Below are 20,248 nucleotides of genomic sequence, written 5' to 3'. Positions count from 1 at the left end.
ACCTTTTGTTAAGCTTAAGGACCACAGAGATATGTACTCTTTAAATACACGAGGACAGTGTACACTTAAATGATAGGTTTGATTAAGACAGACAGTTTAAAGTTCAGCCGCTTTTCAAACCCACTTAATATGAATAGTTTTTTGATAAAAATCATGAGCAAGAGAAATTTCACAGTGAGTTGTGAGGTGTTTTGTCTCTCTTTGGAAGGACAACTAGAATGAAAAGGAGAAATCCAGGTCACATTGACACAATTTTATTTTGGCTTACAGTTTCCCTTGATTTCTCATTAGAAATAACTGGTCATTGATATTTGAATTTATGTATTAAGCAAGCATGCATCCAATAGCTTCTAAGAACTACATGACAACCCAGAACTTCAGCGTACAATCTGTCATGTTAAGTAACCTATGTCCCTTAACAAGACCAGCCATGTAAAAGCCATGTAATGTGAGCAAAGAATCTTTCTGATCCTTCAAACATTTCATTCCCAAAGTTGATAGAGTAAGAGTACCTATACTATAGGCATTGTGCTGATTAAGCATATGAGAACACAGAAATAACTTAGGGCAGCACAAGGCTTAGAGTAGGTAATCAATAAGTAAAAGCCATTATTAGGAGTAGGGCTGTGTTTTGGGGATTCAGTGACACAGGGCATGATTCTTGGCTTTGAAGATCTTTGAGAGGCCAGCCAAAAGTCGAACCAAGGACCTGGAGGAGCATGTTGGAATAAATTGTTTCCAATGGAATTTCAAGTTTTATCAGTCAGTAAAGTTTGAATGAGAATAAGAGCCCAAGAACTGGTTTAGATTAAAGATAGACAAAAACTGATAGGCACAAAATGGTGGAATGAGCGAGCCTGTGCTGAGAAGAGCTTGTGAAAATCACAGTGCCACTGGGGGCCAGAGCTGTGAGCCTGGGCATGACCGTAACTTTCTTATATTTTCATTTCTCTATTATTCTGTAAGATTCTGCATCTGCAGCACTCTCCGAAATATTGCAGTTTGATAAGACATCTATTGTTTGAATTTGAGAAAAATGCTTAGCAAAAAATAGAAATACTATAAATCAGTTATTTTGCACACGGTCATTTAGTGAGAGAAACGAAGTATTTGAACATTTCCAGTGTCCTGCACAGTGTCCTCGATTAACCCAATGATACCTACTTTTATTTTAGGATTTAATCCCTTATGATTTCAGGAAAATGTACACAAACACACACTAAGAATTTATCATCAAGCTACAGCATTTATGAGGTGTGGTATTAACACAATGTGTCACTGAAATAGCAGATTCCCTGGAAACATATCTGTATGTACTGACTCACCCGGCTTTCTGAAAATATGCCACTTGTATTTCAGTGGAGCAAGGATAATCTTATCTATAAGCAAAATTGAGCAAGTTAACTATCAGTGCAAAATATGAAAGTTTAAGCCATACTGTTTCCAGAAGCAAACAGATGAATTAAGCAAATATACCATCAACAGAAATTTTAAAAAGCACTTGCAAATTGTACTGTATTAAAGAATGTGTAGGAATGTGTGATGATAAAATTGTGTGCAAAATGTTTTGATCTTGCAAAATGATCTAATATCAGAAGAATAATACATAGCATGAAGGCAACAGTCAAAAATCAATAATTTGCTTGAAATTGGCTAAAAAGACAGATCTTACATCTTATCATACACACACAGAAACTATGTAGGGGTAATGCATGTGTCAGTTAGGTGGAATATGGTGACCATTTTAAAAGGTATATAAGAATATTAAATTTTATACCTTCAACATATACAATATGAACATATCCAAGACAAAGCTGTTAACATTTTTGGACTCTCAGTTTAAATTTATTTGAACTGATATATAAAAACATAAAATTTGTATGTTTTTTAAAAGATTACTCCCAGGTTCCTGGCATAAGCAACTCTCTGGACGAAGGTCCATTTCCTGAGGGGGACACACAAAGAGCAGCATATTTGTGAAGAAAATGAGTGTTGTTTCTGATATCATGTGGGTTTTTTTTGGTTTTTTAACTACCTGTTAATTAAATATATAGCATAGAGAATAAAAACTTTTTTTCTATTCTGTTTTGTTCTTTGAAACTTGATGTATTTAGGGTAGATATTGGAGAGCTTTCCTACGTGCTCTGAGCAGACATCCTGGATGTCATAATAGGTGAGGAGCTAATCTGAAAAGAATCAACTATAGGAAGGTGAAATTTCTGTAGAATGAGCAGGAAGTCCTTTATTATCGTGGAGGGTCATGTGAGAGCTTGCCCTCCGTGAGAAGCCAAGTGCTAGTTGATCAGTTCTCCCAAATCCCCAGGGTATGTGAGCAGGCTTATTAAGGGTTCATCTTCAAATCGAATCATAATTCTTTTACCTATGTACAACTGTTTTAAGAGTCCCCCCCAAACGGAGTGCAAAATAGACTTCTGAGTGTCAAATAGATTGGTTCACAAACTTGATTTGTACCATTTGGCTGTAAAGGTGACTGACTTGAACCAACCTATTACTTTACATGGAATTCTTTTGCATGTTTTGTATAAAAATTTCTTATCAATACAACACAATGTGTTACAAGTTATTCATTTGCTTATTATCTGTGTCCCTTTCCTAACTGCAGCTGTCTGAGCAGGATATTTCTGTTTAGTTTACTAATTTGTCCCTAACACTTAGAATAATAGCTAAAGCATAGTCGATACTCAGTAAGCATTTATGGAAAGAAATATCTCTCTGTCTCTCATTACTAATGTGTCTGAAAGTCTGGACTTTGTTCAATCTATAATCAATAAGTTACTTGTGTGCAGAATGTGTACAGTAGACTGTGATATGTATGGGATTACTGTGTCCTTGGTTGACCTAATCTCCTTTCTTCCATGATCAACATTCATCAGATATGATGTGGAGCTGCAGTTCTGGACCATGACTTAACATATTAATGAGGCCGGGGTATTCTCCCTCTGGAAATTCTCCTTAATATAATTTACCCCTGAAGGACCCTAGTTAGCAAGACAGACTCCATATTGCTGCTTGACCCACCTGCCTGCCCTTTAGATAAACTCAGAAGGAGGAAGCTTAGAAACCTCCTCCCCTTAGAAAGTCTCTTTAGAAACAACAATTAATCAACTATTGTTTTACAAATGTTCTAAGGGCAGGACGTGTACCTTTTGCTTGCTTTGCTAGTTCTATCCCGTAGGGGGCCCTAGAAACTGCTGGCCTCAAAAGTGTATAAAATATGTTAATCTCCCCCAGTTGGGGCGGCTCAAGTCCCATGCTCAGCTCGGGTGCCGGCCAGTAATAAACTCCTGTATGGATTTAATATCCGTCTCTGGTTGGTTCTTTCTCACTGGGTACAACAATCCCAACCATAGGGCCTATGGAAAGAGAGCACCTGAGTGACCATAGGTGAATAATAAGACCTTACCTCCTTAAACATCTTGTCTGTGAGACATCCAAGCGTAGGATTAATTTTCTCTCTTTGCCTCAATCTGTGCCTCTTTGTTTCTGTTTCTTTTCTTTCTCTCACTCCTGAATTTACAGATAGATATTTAGTCATTTTTGTGGTGATGATAGCCTTCAGAGCATAAACTCATTAAAAGTTGTTGCCATACTAACAGATAAGAGATTATATAGACAGGAATTAACTTTACAGCAGTGGTCGCTCCTCAAAACAGTTATGGGAAATATGTGCAAAGAGAATCTGAAATCAAGAGTCTGGGCACATTTTTGAGGAGTAACTGCTGAGAGCTTTCATGCCCTTTCTCTTCTGCCTCACATATTGGTTAGCTGATAAAAAGCCCTGATCTCATCCTTGACACTGGTGGAAAGTTCAGGCGATGCAAGTTCCTACCTCACAGTCCACACCTCAGTCCTGCTTTTCACCTGGATAAACCCCCAAACCAAGGCCTCCCATTCTAGACATGGCTCTGCTTTATTTCTTGACCATAGATGACTATATTTTATCCTTGATTATTTTTAATGGATTTTTGTTTTTGGCAAAAAATATGCTTCCTGATTGTAACAGCTGATATCTGATTGTCCCTCGTCTACTATAACCCACATACAGACTTGGTAAAATATCAATGCTTCCTTCCATACCTTGTAATTTATCTTTGGTATTTTGATTGCACTGAATTTTGGTGCTATTATATCCAAAGAATGACTTCTTTTTTTTGCGAATGGAAACCATCTATTCATTATATAAAAACAATAGTTTCCCAGAATATAGATGGAGCTAAGTTACAGGAAATATCTGACTCATCAGTTCCTAGAGCAAAGAGTGTGAAAAATGGGGTCTATATCATTGGGACCGAAATCATGTTACCATCCCCCAGGGAAAACATAGTAAAATCATTCTTTCTAGCAGACAGGATTGCTGTTAATTTTGTCTCCAATCACCAGCAAAGTATAGGAAGACTCATGAGGATGAATTATTGATTTCTGCTTGCACTCTGATTGCAGCAGGTTTGCAGCTTACTTCCAAATAACCCTTTTCCTCTTCATGGCAATAAATACAAATATCAGTTTGTCTTTGAGGTTATACTTTCATGACAAATTGTACTTGTAAAACAGCTAACCATTTCCTAATTAGAGTGAGCAAATAAACAGCTACAGTTGAGCAAATTATTCTAACCCATCAAAATTTAGAAATAGCAATTTTTCAGTTAAAAAAATAACTCATGGATGGTGGACACCAATTATGGAAGGTTTGAAGTATGATACATCTTATAAGCTTGACGAAATTTCTTCCTGTGCAAAAAATTCTTCCTGTGGAAAATACTGTAGACAGTGATTGAGGAATATGTTCAGTCCCTCCAATGAGGCTTCCCACATTGTAAGAGCCTTGGTTTAATTGTGTTAACTCTCTGTGCTTCTGAGAGTGCCCCACCCCCACCACATCCCACAGGAAGAATGGCAGTATCTCAGTGTTCCCAGCTAAGCTGCACTACTCTAAAACACTTACCCTACATACTGTTTTGTTTGCTATGTCCTCTGTAGGGCTGAAGGGCTCTTGTCCCTTTATTCCATTTGCTTAGGAGACAATGCTTTCAAAGATCAACTTGGGTAGCTATTGGCCACAGAGTAGACCCCCACTGCTTAGCAGCTGTTTGAAACCTTCTGGTCCCAGCCTGCATGAGGATTTGATCTTTCAGGATTTTATTTGACAGACTCACAGCTTCAGAACTGTTCACTGTCTAAAATAGGCACATTTTACCAGAAGTCCTAATAATTCAAAAGCCATTTCAGTATGGTCTTCATATGAAAAGCTATGATTTTTTCCCCATCAAGCTGAAAAGTGAAGCTCACCAACTTTAGCACCCACATACAAGAAGTCTGACATCTGATAGCTCATTTTTAACATAGACTCAAATGGCTGTTTTGTTGCTTGAGAAATCTGGGGGGAGAAAATTTCATCAGGTGCAAACCATGCTCATTAAAATTTTATCTTCCTAAAATCTGAAACTCACTGGTAAATAATTATGCAGTCATAGTCACAGTATTCTAATGCTCTAAGGGTGATGTGTAAATTATTCATCTCTTTAGTATCATGTTCAAAGGCAAGACTTTTCAAAATAATAACAGTCACATTAACTTCTTAAGTGATCTATAGTATAAAAAAGGTGTAATTGTGACATCGTAGGCGTGACAGTGAGGATGGTGCAGTAAAACTCGTCAGTTTTAGGTGTGATCACAATTAAGTTGCTATCAGGTTGAACAGACTGATGCAATGATAAGGTGTTTTATGTAAGCCTCATAATAACCTCAAAGCAAAAAAATCTGTAGTAGATGTTCAAGTGATAGAGAAGTAAAGAATCAGAAACACTATTAATATCATCTAATCCACAAAGGAAGACAGCAAGAGATGAAGAAAGAAACAAAGGATCTACAAACCACTAAAAAACAACAGAACAGCAGTACTGAGTCCTCATTTAAAAATTACCTTTGGATAGAAATAGATTAACTTTTCCAATCAACAGACAGAGATGGATGAATATATTAAAAAAGTCTCAACTATATGCTGCATACAGTAGATTCATTTCACCTTTAAGGACAAACAATTGAAAGTTAAAGGATAGAGAACTATCTTCCATGTGTATTACCAAGTTTTGCATCACTGAGATGCAATACTGACATCCACAATTTAAATTTGGCTCATAGTTTCAAGAGATTCAGTCAATGATCAGCTGGGTTCAAGGCAGAAACATCACAGCAGAAGAGCATGGTGGAGCAAAGACGTTCTGTTCACGGTGACAGGGAAGCAGAGGAGAGCAGTGCCAGAGAGGAAGGGGTCAGAGACTAAGGCCATGCCTCTGTGCCGTACACAGACACATGCAGAAGTGTGCGTTACTAACCCCTAGGTGGCTCCTAAGCCAATCAAGTTGATAGGATTAAGCATAACAATAATACCATGCAAATAAAAAACAAAAGAAAGCAGGGCAGCTATATTCCAGGTAAAGTAGACTTTGAGTTAAAAACTGTAACAAGAAACAAAGGGTGACATTATGTAACAGCAAATGTGTGGATTGATTAAGAGGATGTAACACTTGTAAATATACATGCACCCAGCTTTGGGGGACCTAACATATAAAGCAAACATTAATTATTAATATATCCAGAGAGAGAGAGAGAGAGATTGATTTCAATACTATATGACTTTAACACCCTACTTCCAGGAATGGACAGAGCATACAGACTTCCAGATAGAAGCTAAATAAACTCTGGACTCAAACTCTTTCTTTACACCAATGGATTTAACACACATGTAAAGATCATTCCATTCAATAGTGGAAGTACATATTCTTCTTGAGTATATGTGAAACATTCTCCAGGATAGGTCCTATGTCAGAACACAAAACAAGTCTTAATAAATTTAAGAAGACTCAAATTACTTCAAATATTTTTTTTCTAACCAAATCTGTATAAGACTAGAAACCAGTAACAGGAAAAATTTAAAAAACTTTACAAAGACATGGAGATTGAACAGTATGTTCCTAAACTAAGAAACACATTATGACAAACAAAAATGGAAACACAGCATGACAAAATCTATGGTACACAGCAAAAGTAGTTTTAAGAGAGAGTTTACAGCAATAAGAAAAACTTACTTTAAAAGGGAGAAAACTCTCAAACAACATTATGACTCAAAGAGCTAGAAAAAGAATTAATAGTCTAAAATCAGAGGGAAGCGAATAATGAAGATCCTAGCAGAAATAAATAAAAGAGTATAGAAAAACAATAGTAAAGATCAACAACATAAATCGTTTTTCAAAAGGACAAATAGACAAAATTTAGCTACCTTGAGTATTAAAACAAGAGAGAAATCTCAAGTAAATAAAGTTAAATGTGAAAGAGGAGACATTAGAACAGATGCCATGGAAGTAAAAAGGACAATGAGAAACTTTTACAAAAAGCATATGTCAAAAAATGAGATAGTCTAGGACAGATTGGCAAGTTAGTAGACACACTGAGCCTGCCAATAATGAATCATGTATGAATATAAAATTTGAACAAATTACTAATGAGTAAGGAGACTGAATCAGTAATTAAATGTCTTCCATTAAGAAAAGCCCAGGTTCAGGTGGCATGGCTGATGAATTATATCAGACTTTTAAAGAACTAATACTGATCCTTCTTAAAGCCCTCCAAAAATCATAAAACAGATTATACATATAAAGGGATTTTCTGAAGGTGGTGTTATGCTGGTATCAAAGCCCGACACAAACAGTAAAAAAAAGAGTATGTCAATGTCATATATGAAAAGATTCTCAACAAAATAGAAGCAAACAGAATTCAGCAGCACATGAAAAAAGTCATTTACTATGATCAAGAGGAATTTATTCCTGAGATGCAAGACTGGTCCAATGTAGGTAAATCAATAAAGATGATACAGCACATTCCCAGGAAGACAAAAATCATATTCTAATTTCAATAGATGTAGAAAAGGCATATAAAAAGCTGAACATTTGTTTGTGATTTAGAAAACCTCAGTTAATTGAATATAGACAAAATGTAATTCCACACAATGAAGTTTACACACTACATGGCCATAATTAGCATCATACTCAATGGTGAAGAATTGAAAGCTTTTCCTTTAAGATAAGTAATAGGACAAAAATGTCCATTCTTGGCATTTTATTTATCATGTATTGCATGTACTGGAAGTAATATAATCAGAGCAATTACATAAGGGAAAGAAATAAAGGAATCTAAATAGGAGAAGAAGTTAAACATCCTTGTTTGCAGATGACATACTCTTATGTACAGAAAAGCCTAAAGATTCTATGATAAATGTTGTTAAACTAACAAATTAATTCAATAAAGTTCCAGAATACACAATCAACATACAAAGTCAGTAGCAATTCTATACAAAAAAGAACCTAAGTAAACAATACAATTTACAATAGTTACAAAAATACTTAGAAAATTATAATCAAGGAAGTAAAAGACTTACAATGTATTGATGAAATAAGTTGAAGAAGACACTAGTAAGTAGAAAGATATCTCATATTCCCAGATTGGAAGAATTAATATTGTTAAGGTGTTCACATTGTTCAAGGGGATCTACAGATACAATGCAACCCCTATCATAAGGAATAAAAAATACAAATTTCTATGCAAACACAAAAGATCCCTAATATTCAGTCTTCAGCAGAAAGAATAAAACTGAAGACATTACATGATTTGATTTCCAAATCTGCTATAAAATCACATTAGTCAAAATAAGATGGCACTAGCATCTAAAAAGCAGACACTGGGCCAGGGATTTAGTTCAGTGGCACCATGCCTGCCTCGCAAGTGCAAGGTCTTGAGTTCAATCACCGGTACCGGTACCTAAAGAAAAAATAAAAAAGCAGACATGTAGATCAATGGAACAGAATGAAAAGCACAGAAATAAACTCATCCCTTCATAGTTAATTAATTTTCAACAAATGTACAGAGGACATAAAATGTAAAAAAAGGATGGTCTTTTTGATAATTGTTTCTGAGAAAGCAGGATATCAACATACAGAATAAAAATAGACTTCTGTCCTATATTATTTACAAAATTCAGACTAAAGACCTAAAATCTTGAATTTGTAAAACTAATAGAAGAAAACAAAAGATGAACACTCTATGACAGGATCCTGGGAAGTGGTTTTTGTTCAATATCACCTCAAAGTCACACCCACACACACCCACACACACAAAGCAGAAACCAAAGGAAAAAATGAACAGAGAAAAGACAATCCACGGAATGAGAAAAATATTTTTAAAACTATGCATCTATACATCTGATGAGCCAATATCCAAAATTTATAAGGAATTTGTAATTTTAAGGAACTCAAGCAACTCAATAGTAAGAAAACAAAGAAGAAATTGGAAAAATGCTGAATAGTCATTTCTCAAAAGAGAATATAAAAATAGCGCCTGAAAAAATTCTATATATTGCTAATCATCAGAGAAATGTAAATCACAATGAGATAGCACCTCACACCTGTTAGAAGGGTTATCACTAAAATGATGAACTATAACAAGTGTTGGAGAAGAATAGGAAAGTCTTGAACAGTGTTGTTGGGAATGTAAATTAAGAAGCCATTATGGAAAATAACACAGAAGTTTCACAAAAAGTAGCTATCAAGATCCAGCAATTTTACTAATGGGTATATATCCAAAAGAAGTGAAATTAATACATCAAAGATACATTTGCACTTCCATTTTTCAACACCATTCACAAGAACATGAAGATATAGGATTCATTTAAGATACGACCAAAGGATGAGTGGATTTTTTTAATGTAGTATATATACAGACTGGAATACCATTCAGCTATATAAAGGAAGATAATCCTGTCACTAATGGAAATATAGATTATACTGGAGAACACTATGTTAAGTAAAATGACCCAAGCACAGAAGGACAAATACAACAATACCTCACTTGTATGTAGATTCTCAAAACATTAATCTTAGGAGCAAGAGTAAACTGGTAGTTATCAGAGCCTGGAGCAGGTTTTGTGTGTGTGTGTGTGTGTGTGTGTGTGTGTGTGTGTGTGTGTGTGTTAGAGGAATGTTAGTTAAATTACATAAAATTTTTTTAAATTAATTTTTTGGGTACATTTTAGCTATACAATATAATGACATTCATCATTGGAAATTTGCACCTTTACATAACCTCTCTTGGTTCTTATTTTTTCCCCATTCCCCTGCCCTCCCTTCAAACCCTCCATCTCTCCCTATTTACAAAGACTTTGTTTCCATTTTTTCATTTTCTCATATTAATTCCATTCCCTTCTTTCCTTTCCTTTACTCCTCCCACTTCCCCTTCCACTTTGCCCATTTTCTTCCTATTTCACATAATCTATTATACCTTTTAGTCCTTATTTACACTTTCAGTCTTTCACACTAGAGAAACTATTTGGTATTTACACATATCTGTCCTATTTATTTCACTTAAGAGTATCACCTCAATATGCATCCATTTAGCTATAAATGTCTCTACTTTCTCATTTTTTATGGCTGAGTAGTACTCCATTTAATTAAAAAAACCACATTTTTTTATCCAGTCTCCAGATGATTGGCAATTGGGCTGCTTCCAAGTTTTAGCTATTACAAATTGTGCTGCTATGAACATGGGTACATATATCACTGTGGTATGATTCTTTTAATTGTTTGGGAAAGATACCCAGCAGGGAAATAGCTGGGTCAAATGGGACTTCCAGTCCTAGTTCTTTGAGGTATCTCCACACTAATTTCCGCAGTGGTCGCACCAGTCTATGCTCCCACCAGCAGTGGATCAGTGTTCCTCTTTCCCCACAGCCCCACCAGTATTTGTTATTGGCTGATTTCATGATAGCAGTCATTCTTTCTGGGGTGAGATGGACTCTCAGCATTGTTTTCATTTGCCTCTCTTGAATGACCAGTGATGTTGAACTTTTTTTCATATGCTTATTTGGTATTTCTACTTCATTGTCTGAGAAATGTCTGTTCATTTCAGATGCCCATTTTTGGATTGGGTCTTTAAATTTGTGAAGTCTGATTTTTAAAAGTTTTTTTTATAGATTCTAGATAGTAGACCTTTGTCTGAGGAACAGCAGGTGAAAATTTTTTTCCCACATTATGGGTTGTCTCTTCACACTGTTGGTGGTTTCTCTTGCTGTGCAGAAGCTCTTTTTAATAAGAAGAGCTCCCTATTGTGAAATAGGAAGAAAATGCCTAAAGAAATAATAGATGTGGGAGGGGAAGGGGAAAGGAAAGAAGGGTAAAGAAAATATATGAGAAAAGGAAAAAACGTGGAAACAAAGTCTTTGTAAATAGGGAAAGGTGAAGGGGTTGAAGGGAGGGCAGGAGAATGGGAAAAAAATAAGAACCAAGATAAATCATGTAAAGGTACAAGATCCCAAAGATGAATGTAACAGTACTGTATACCTAAAATATACCAATAAACTAAATGGAAAAATAAAGAAGAGATCCCACTTGTTGATTGCTTGTGCTAGTTCACAGGCAACTGAGGTTTTGTTCATAAAATCTTTTCCCACACCAATGTCTTCAAGAGTTCTACTTAACCTCTGCTCCAGCTGGTTCAGTGTTTCTGTTTTAATATTTAGATCTTTAATCCATTTTGATTTTAGTTTAGTGCATGGTGAGATATAGGTCTAGTTTTAATCTTTGGCAATTTGAAACCCAATTTTTCTATCACCATTTATTAAAGAGGCTATCTTTCCTCCAGTAAAGGTGTTTGGCTCCTTTGTCAAAGAAGAGGTGATTGAGTGTGTCTAGAGTTGTTTCTGTATCTTCTAATCTGTTCCACTGGTCCTCAGGTCTGTTTCTTTGCCAGTACCATGCTATTTTTATCACAGTAGCTTTGTAGTATAGTTTCAAGTTTGGGGTTGTGCTACCCAGTGCCATGTCTCTGTTGCCTAGAATTGCTTTTGCTATTCTAGGTCTCTTCTTGTTCCAAATGAATTTTTGGATTGCTTTCTCAAGGTCCATGAAGTATGATGTTGGGATTTCAATTGGGATTGCATTGAATCTATATAGAAGTTTTGGAAGTATGGCCACTTTCACTATGTTGATTCTTTTTAATAATGAGCAGGGGATGTCTTTCCATTTTCTGATATCATCTTCTATCTGTCTTTTCAGAGTGCTATAGTTTTCAGAGAAGAGGTCTTTGATTATTTTTTGTTACTTTGATTCCTAGGTATTTCAGGTTTTGGATGCTATTGTGAGAGGAATTGTTTGCCCTATTTCTCTTTCAGTGAATCTGTTGTTCGTGTAGAGGAAAGCTATTGATTTTTGTGTGTTGACTTTGTAACCAGCTACTTTACTGAATTTTGTTATTAAGTCTAGAAGTCTTTTGGTTGAGTTCTTGTGATCTTCTATATATACAGTATCATGTCATCTGCAAATAATGACAATTTGACTTCTTCATTTCCTATCTCTATTCCTTTTATTTCTTTCTCTTGGCTAATTGCTGTGGCTAATGTTTCTAAGACTATATTGAACAGGAGTGGTGATAGTGTACATCCTTATCTTGTTCCTGATTTTAGTGTGAAGGATTTCAGTTTTTGACCATTTAGTATGATATTGGCTGTTGATTTTTCATAGATGGCTTTTATCAGATTGAGGTAGAGACCATATATTCCAATTTTTAAAATATTAAATAACTTTATTTTCAAACACACACACATACAAAAAATTAAAACCACTCATATTTTTTAGCACATCCTGTATATATTCTCTTGGGCATAGACTGGTTTTGCATATATTCCCCTAGGAGTTAGGAAAAAAATATAGAAATTACATATATTTTCAAAATTCTGGGATAAAACTGATGAAAAAATATCCTCTATTTCTGGAGATTTCAAGGACAGAATAAATGAATTGAAATCCATAATTTTTATGAACATGATTATTATTAGCCCAAGACACATTTTTCCATGCTGTTGAACTGCCGTGAAACGGTTGAGTGTCTAAATTGTCTTTTGTTTATTTGCTGTTGTTTTTTTTTCACTCTTTCCTCCCAATTAGAGTGAACTGAATTTCTGGCAACTGGGAGGGGATGCTCAGCAGAAGAATTGTTTGTATTATTTTATTTTGTGGGACAAGATTATCAAGTTCAGGAAAGAAGTTCTTGCTCTCTGGGTTAAACTACTGTATATACTAGCAGCTCTCTCAATTTTGAGGTTGTGGAGACATGAAGAGGTCCCCTTCTGCTGCCTCTAAATATATACTTCATGCATTTAATTCAAAGAGCACATAAATAGGGCTTCATTTGGGCCAAGTGCTGTACCTTTATGAGACAAAGGTGGAAAAAGAGATCTTTTCTGCCTTTAAATAGTTTATAGACTAGTGGAACATAGAAAAAAGGAGAGAGACACAAGTAATAAATGTGTTGATAAGAAGAAACATAAAGACTACGAGGCATGAGAAAGAAACATTTATCTGATGTTTGAAGTCAAAGGAAGTGTCCTGAGTGTGTGGTGACAGGCTGACCTGACAGTCCCATAGAAGTTCGGTAGTAAAAAGGAAGATGGAGAAGAGAAGGAAAAGCCAAGTATATGGTGGGCAGAACGAAGCCAGAATGTGCAGTTGGATTACAACTCATCTTGATAGACAATCAGTTATCTTTTTTGAATCTTAACTTTTCTCTTCGGGAAAATCTTTGGATACCGTTTGACAGAAACCCAACATTAACCAGTATAAAGGACAGTGGACAATCTATTGAAAGGTGGTTGGAATATGTTATACAACAAGAAGGTCTTATGGAATATGAGGATGTGGCTGAGTCTCAGGCCAGTGGCAGGCAGAGAGCCAAGTACTGCCAGGATGCTACTGCTTCTTATACCTATTTCTATAATAGTGGCAGATGTTATTCTTCTCTCTTGTAGGACAGCAGCTTTTTATTCACAGTAAATGATCTTGGCCTCCCAAGAATATGACTTCTGAGTTTCAGATCTTTGCCCAGTAGTTATTCAAAGAGAGTTTGTCTTGTTCAGTTCTAGTTCCAAAAGTTTCAAGAAAGCACTATAGCCAGACAATCATGTGATACCATCAACTGTGGCCAGAGGATGAGGTCACAATGTATTCACGTGGGGCTCTGGGAACAACTTTGATGATGAGGTAGAATTTCTAGGAGGAAAAGCAGCTAGAGAGGCAATGCAGCTCATGGTTCTTTATAATGGGGGTTAAAATTTCCTGCCACTGATGCTACTACACATCATGCACAAAGCTTTAGCTGCAATATCTACCTAAATATTAACAGTGAAGGATTACTATTACTATTACTGTTTTTATATCACAGGTGAAGAAGTTCAGGTATAGAAAAGGTGTTACTTGCTCCATCATCATATACTTAGAAAAATGAGAAGTCAGGATACCAAACCAGGCATGGCTACTCAGAGTTTGAGCTTTTGACTATTCCGAATATTTAATTACATTAACATCTTTCATAGATCAGACTCCTACTTCTGGTCCCAGAATGCAAGAATTCTGAGCACTGGCAAATCTGGGAGCAGCTCATTGCTCTCTCTCTCTCTCTAGAGTGTTAAGACAGACATAGTTTGCAAGCCATTTTCACTTGAACACGAAAGCCAGAGATGAACTCAAAGCCAGGAATTCTTTAGAAGTTTTAGGTCACATAACTTTGATGTGGTTCTGTTTCCCATGTCTATATAATCTTCCTCTTTCCAACAGAGTATAAAATATTGCACCTTTAATGCTAAAAAGTGACTTTCACATATGGATGCCGCTTTTTCATATCCTTTAGTGGTGTTCATCTTCACTTAAAGTGATAGATCTCTGCAGAAATTAAAGAGAAAATATTCTGTGATTCTAAAAATGGATGTGGGGAGATTTTGATGGCATTTTTTAAAGACAGACACATCCAGTACCTGTAAGTTAGTCAGAGATTAAACAATGGACCAAGCCTGAGTTGATTCAAAGCTTTCCAATGTTCCACAATAATTGATTGTATTGTCCAGCGATGTTCTTTGACGTTCTAAACGAATCAAATATCTAGAATGTGTGTGCTGTATTGTAGTATTTTATCTGTTCATTTGTTTGTTTTGAGGCAGGGTCTTCCTCTGAAGTCCAGGCTGGCACTGAACTCATTATGTAGCCCAGGCTGACCTCCAACTCGTGGTAATCCTCCTGCCTCAGCCTCCCAAGTACTAGGATTACAGGCGTGTCATCTTGATAAAGTGAAGGACAGAATCACTTTCAACTTTTCTTGGAAGGGAGGAGATGTATGTACTTTATGATTGTGCTACACTGTATATCTATTAATCTATACATCAGTTTATTCCTTCATTGATTCAGCTAATAATTACTGAGATCAAGAAAAATGAGACTGAGGAGGGGACATAATACAAGTGTGGGTTAATTTCTATTTGTAAGATTTCAAAATTCTGAAATAAGTATGATAAAATATCAAGATTTGTTTAAAACTTATTACAAGTAAAATGGTGTTTATTGTAAAGTCAAATAGTTTGAATATAATACCAAACATTCAGTCAGGAATGAAAAATTGGAATGTTAATGTGCCTCCACTTCTCAGTTATTTCTTATAAAAAAACAACACTGATATCTTATGCCCAGTGTAACAGGCTCTGGCCTTTGACTCCATTACATGTCCTTCTCTGTGTCCCATGCTTCTACCAAAGGAGATGGTGGTATTCTCTGGAGTTGCAAATTAAAAGGATGTGTACAGTTAAAAAGCTCATACCTCTTAGAATCTCCTCCTCACTTCAACCAAAAATAGAAGCTTCCTGTTTAAAATGTTACCTAGAAATACATTCCACAGAGAGCTGTAAGCATTGACTCTGACATAAAATTTATCCTAGAAGTTTACGTTGCCCCATCGTGAGCTCTAAGACATGGGACCAATCACTCTTCTAAATCTCATTTCCTTCACAAGTAAATTGGGAAAAATAAAAACAATGGCATATCACTCAAAGTTATTATAAAAGACCATGACACCAATAAAGGTTAAAGTTGTGTGCTTCATTGTGTAGGTTTTCTCCAATGTCAGTACCCAATTTTGTACTTTTTAATATATTTTTTCTTAAGCAGGGTTGCCCTAATTAGTTTTAAGCCTTACAATATCTGCAACTATTTTTTGTGAATTCAGCTTTCAAAATACACTTCACATGAAAGAGAAGTCATGCAGTATTTTTCTATCTCTGTCTGGCTTATTTCCATTTGTGCAATGTTGTCCTGTTTCATTCACATTGTCACAAACATCAGGATCTCCTTTCCTTTTAAATGTTAAATAATATTAAATCATCTGCTTATAGATATTAAATACTATCTACAAGTTACCTTCACAGCAATATCCAGATTAGTGTTCAACCAAATAACTGGGCACTGTAGAATTAACAATTTGATATAAAATTATCTCTCACACAGGAAGTGGTCAACAAAGCAAAGAGGAGTAATGTGCAAAGGCTTAATTATTTTCTTACTATTTTGCCTTTTTATAACCAAAATTTCTAGAGCAGTCTCTAGAACTTGAAAAATTCAAAAATTCTTGGAAAAATGAATATTTAAAAAAATGCAAGCATGGATGAATTAATTCAAACATACTCATGAAATCAGTAGCACACAATTGGTAAATGGATCCTACAAAATGTCAGGCATAGTTCAGTGCAGTAAGTTTGACCCGTTGGAACATTAGCTAATATGAAATGGAGCCTGATGTTCATCTTGTGCCTTTGCCTTGATCCAAGACTCTGTATTTTAGCATACTGTCATGAAGTAAAGTTTATAGAGTCTCCAGAATGAGTGGTTAGTGCTATGATTTCTGTATAGTTATGTCACTTGCTGTGACGGTTAAACTTAACCGTGTCAACTTTATTGGCTTGGGAGCCATTGAGAGAATTAGGAGAATTAGTAAAGCATTCTTCTGGAGTGTCTGGGTGGGTCTGGAGGCATGACCTGGAATATTATATCTCACCCCTTGCCCCTTCCTTCCTTGCACTGTTCCTCTGCTCTGGTTTCCACCATGAACTAATCGGCTTTGCTCCTCCTTTTGTTCCAGCATCATTCTCTGCCTTGGAACAAGCAGGCCATGGACTGAATCCCTTGAAACCATGAAACTTACTAAGCCTTTCCTCCATTAAATTGTGGGTGTCAGGTTTTTTGTCGCAGCAACAGAAAAGTGGAGTAACCCACTTGCTAGGAGGATAAAGACCCTTGGAAAATCCAATATTTACACTTTAGTAACTACTATTCCCTGATTATTGCTACAATGTTTGGACTTAGTTTAAAAACTTATAACATATTATGGATTGTCCACAATATAAAGCAGCAGTCAGTCAAATATTCTTATCTTTATCTTTCTCACTATTTTCTCTGTACCAAGAAGTCAATCCAATTTTCACCTTTTTCTCACTTACCAATCCCTTATTTCAGAGTGCTCATTCTTCATGAGAGATCCACAGAGTGGGACGTGTCAGGCAGAAGAATTATGTCCTAAAATTCAATAAACAGTTTTTTTCACGCATGAAGAGCCTGTAGGTGTGCCTTTGGTGAAAGAAGGCAAAATAGATTAAAACGACTCCCTTTTCCCTTCCTCCCACGGTCCCACTGCAGTCCTCCCTAACACCAGGAATTAAATTAGTCTGCTTTCCTTTGTTCTTAATAAATCAAGTTTCTCTGGAGGTCAAAGTGCAGTTTGCTCCTCAGTTATGATCTCTAATCAGAAGCTTGCTTCAGAATGGTTCTTCCTGGGAACATGTATGTCCTTATCCAAATGCCGATTGCATTTGTTCCTTCAGCCCTCTCAGGTAAGATTTCTTGGCCTCTTTCTCGTGAGTGCTTTGTATATCTGACTTATAATTTACACATATCAGACACTGGCTCAAACGAAATACTTTGGAGTGTGAAGTCTCAGTAGAGACTGCAGCTAAAGCAAAGGACCCAATACCTGAAACGATGTTGTCAACATCTTTCCCTCTGTGTGAGTGGGACGTGGCTGAGCCCCACAAATAGTGAGTGGAGAATCCATGATAAGAAGGTACATGTTGCCTGCCATCCATGGAAGAGGAAAAAGCAGCTTGTCAATCATAAGTTCTTTTGGAGTTGATATAATTTTTAAAAACAATTTTGTTTAACCTTTCCTTTTATACATGAGACAATGGATATGTTTCTGTCCTTGCACTTTCCTGAAACATTGACTTACTAAATATTAATTGGTCATACTACATGTGTCTGGGACGTGCTAGACAGTAAAGAGCAAGATTATGGAGCAAATGGGCTTTTATTTGTGGGAGCAGATTCTAAACCAAAAAAGTAAGACTTTCAATTGCACAATCCAAAGTTATTTTGAGTATTATGAAGGAAAAATTGAGAGGTATCTGTGATTATGTAATGAGGGGACCTCTTTTTGATGGTGGCAAGAAGTCCTGGCCTCCCAAAAAAGTGACTCAGTATAAAACTGGAAGGCTTAGTTGTGGGTTATTAAGGAGAAATCTCTTTGTGCCTCAGTTTCTCATGTAATATGAAGGAATTGGACTAAATTTCCTTCCAGCTCTAAAGCTGAATCATTCACCAAATTTACAGATCGAGGATTTAAGTTGGACTGGAAAACAGATGTGGCCAATACTCAGGAAGTTGCTGGTTTTTACATTCATGTGGATTGGTTATTATATAGCTCAGTAAGAAAAGATACTTAAAACTGGTATTTGGGCACCTGATGTTTTTTCAATATGTTCAATTCATATCCTCTACCTTGGGCTGAGATCCAGTGAGATTTTCAGTGTGTTTTAATCAAAATCTTAAGCATAAACTACATAATGGAACCAGATTTCTCTTTTGATATACATAGAGGGACTAAGGAAGTTATTTTCTTTCCACGTACTATCATCTTTTTAATGGAGTGTATGTTTCAAATTAGGTATCAATTTGAAATGAGAAGTACACACAGTGTGCATTTAGACTAAGCTCTAAATTCACTCATTTTGGAAATATTAGCATCTCGATTCCCGTCTGAGTAAAACCCTCTAATTTTAATTTGCAGTTTATTTTTAAGGAAAAAGTAAAGTGATAGTTGTTTTATAGGCTACGCAGATGACATGAGTGCAGTGATTCTGAAACCAGGCAAGGGGCGAAATAGAGATGGTTTTGAACTAGGCTGCCACAGACTGCTTTCAAAAGTGAGAAATGATTCTTTTGAGTTAACAGTGGTTCAAATCTTAAACTTTCTCCCATACATACCTCTTGATATTTGATACTTTCTACAACTTGTCTTATAAAAGGAATTACCAAGGAGCAGGCATGTGGGAAAATTGAGACATGGAAATTCATGCTGGATTTGAATTCCAGCTCCTATTACTCCCAACACCATGACATCCGTGGTTATGATTTTATGGCAGACACACAATCATCATATTTTCTGTAAAATAAATCTAGTTCACATGACATCATTCAATATATAAATATTTCATGCTATTACACACACATACACACAAGATTTCCAGGTGTTCCTCATAATAAAGCAGAAAAGAAACATCCTCTTGGTGTTTTTAGAGATCTCTTTAATTCTGTTACAACTCTTCACAAAGTTATCTGGTTTCTAACTTTTCAAGCAATAGTGGTTACTATAGAAATTTGCAGGTAGTGATTTTATTACACAAAATGTAACTACTGTGCCTGTAGACACTCAAAAATATTCAAAATAAGATTGCAATTCAAGAAATGCTGAGGCCACTGTTTTTTCCATAGGAAGAGTGTGTTCCTAATTGTCTGTCATTCAAAATTGGCCAGGAATCAACTGGTTTCCCATTATAAGAGACTGGCTATATATTTATGACAGCAAGAGGAATAAAAAGCTGTCAAAACTTTGCCTATTTAATCTTTGTACCCCATCAGTGGAAGATGCTGGAGAATGATCCAGACAAATGCACCCCACTGGGGTCCCCATTCCCCACCAGAGCCAATGGGGAATGCCTAAAATTAAGGGGCACTAAAGCCAACGCCCTTCCCAATTGCTGCTGTCCTAGCTACCAGGCACCAGGTCAAAATAGTTATGAAAGGTGATGAGGCAAAGTGTGTTAAGGAGGCAAAATATCAAAGTCAGAACTGGGGCTTCTATGATAATAAGAGGAGAATGAATGTGTTGGGAATATATATGAACAGACACAGGGGTTCCTTGTTCTCCATGTATGAGTCTTTATCCAGAACAAACTTAATAGTAATAATGTCCTTGCAAAGGTTAGTACAGAAGGAGATAAAGAAATTCAGAACATCACTGAGTGCAAACTGTACAGTGT

This window comes from Heterocephalus glaber, unplaced genomic scaffold (assembly GCF_053883595.1).
Source record: "Heterocephalus glaber isolate CG9 unplaced genomic scaffold, H.glaber_assembly_v1.0 deba00001428, whole genome shotgun sequence".
NCBI classification, from domain to species: Eukaryota; Metazoa; Chordata; class Mammalia; order Rodentia; family Bathyergidae; genus Heterocephalus; species Heterocephalus glaber.
Note: the sequence above shows the minus strand (reverse complement) of the source record.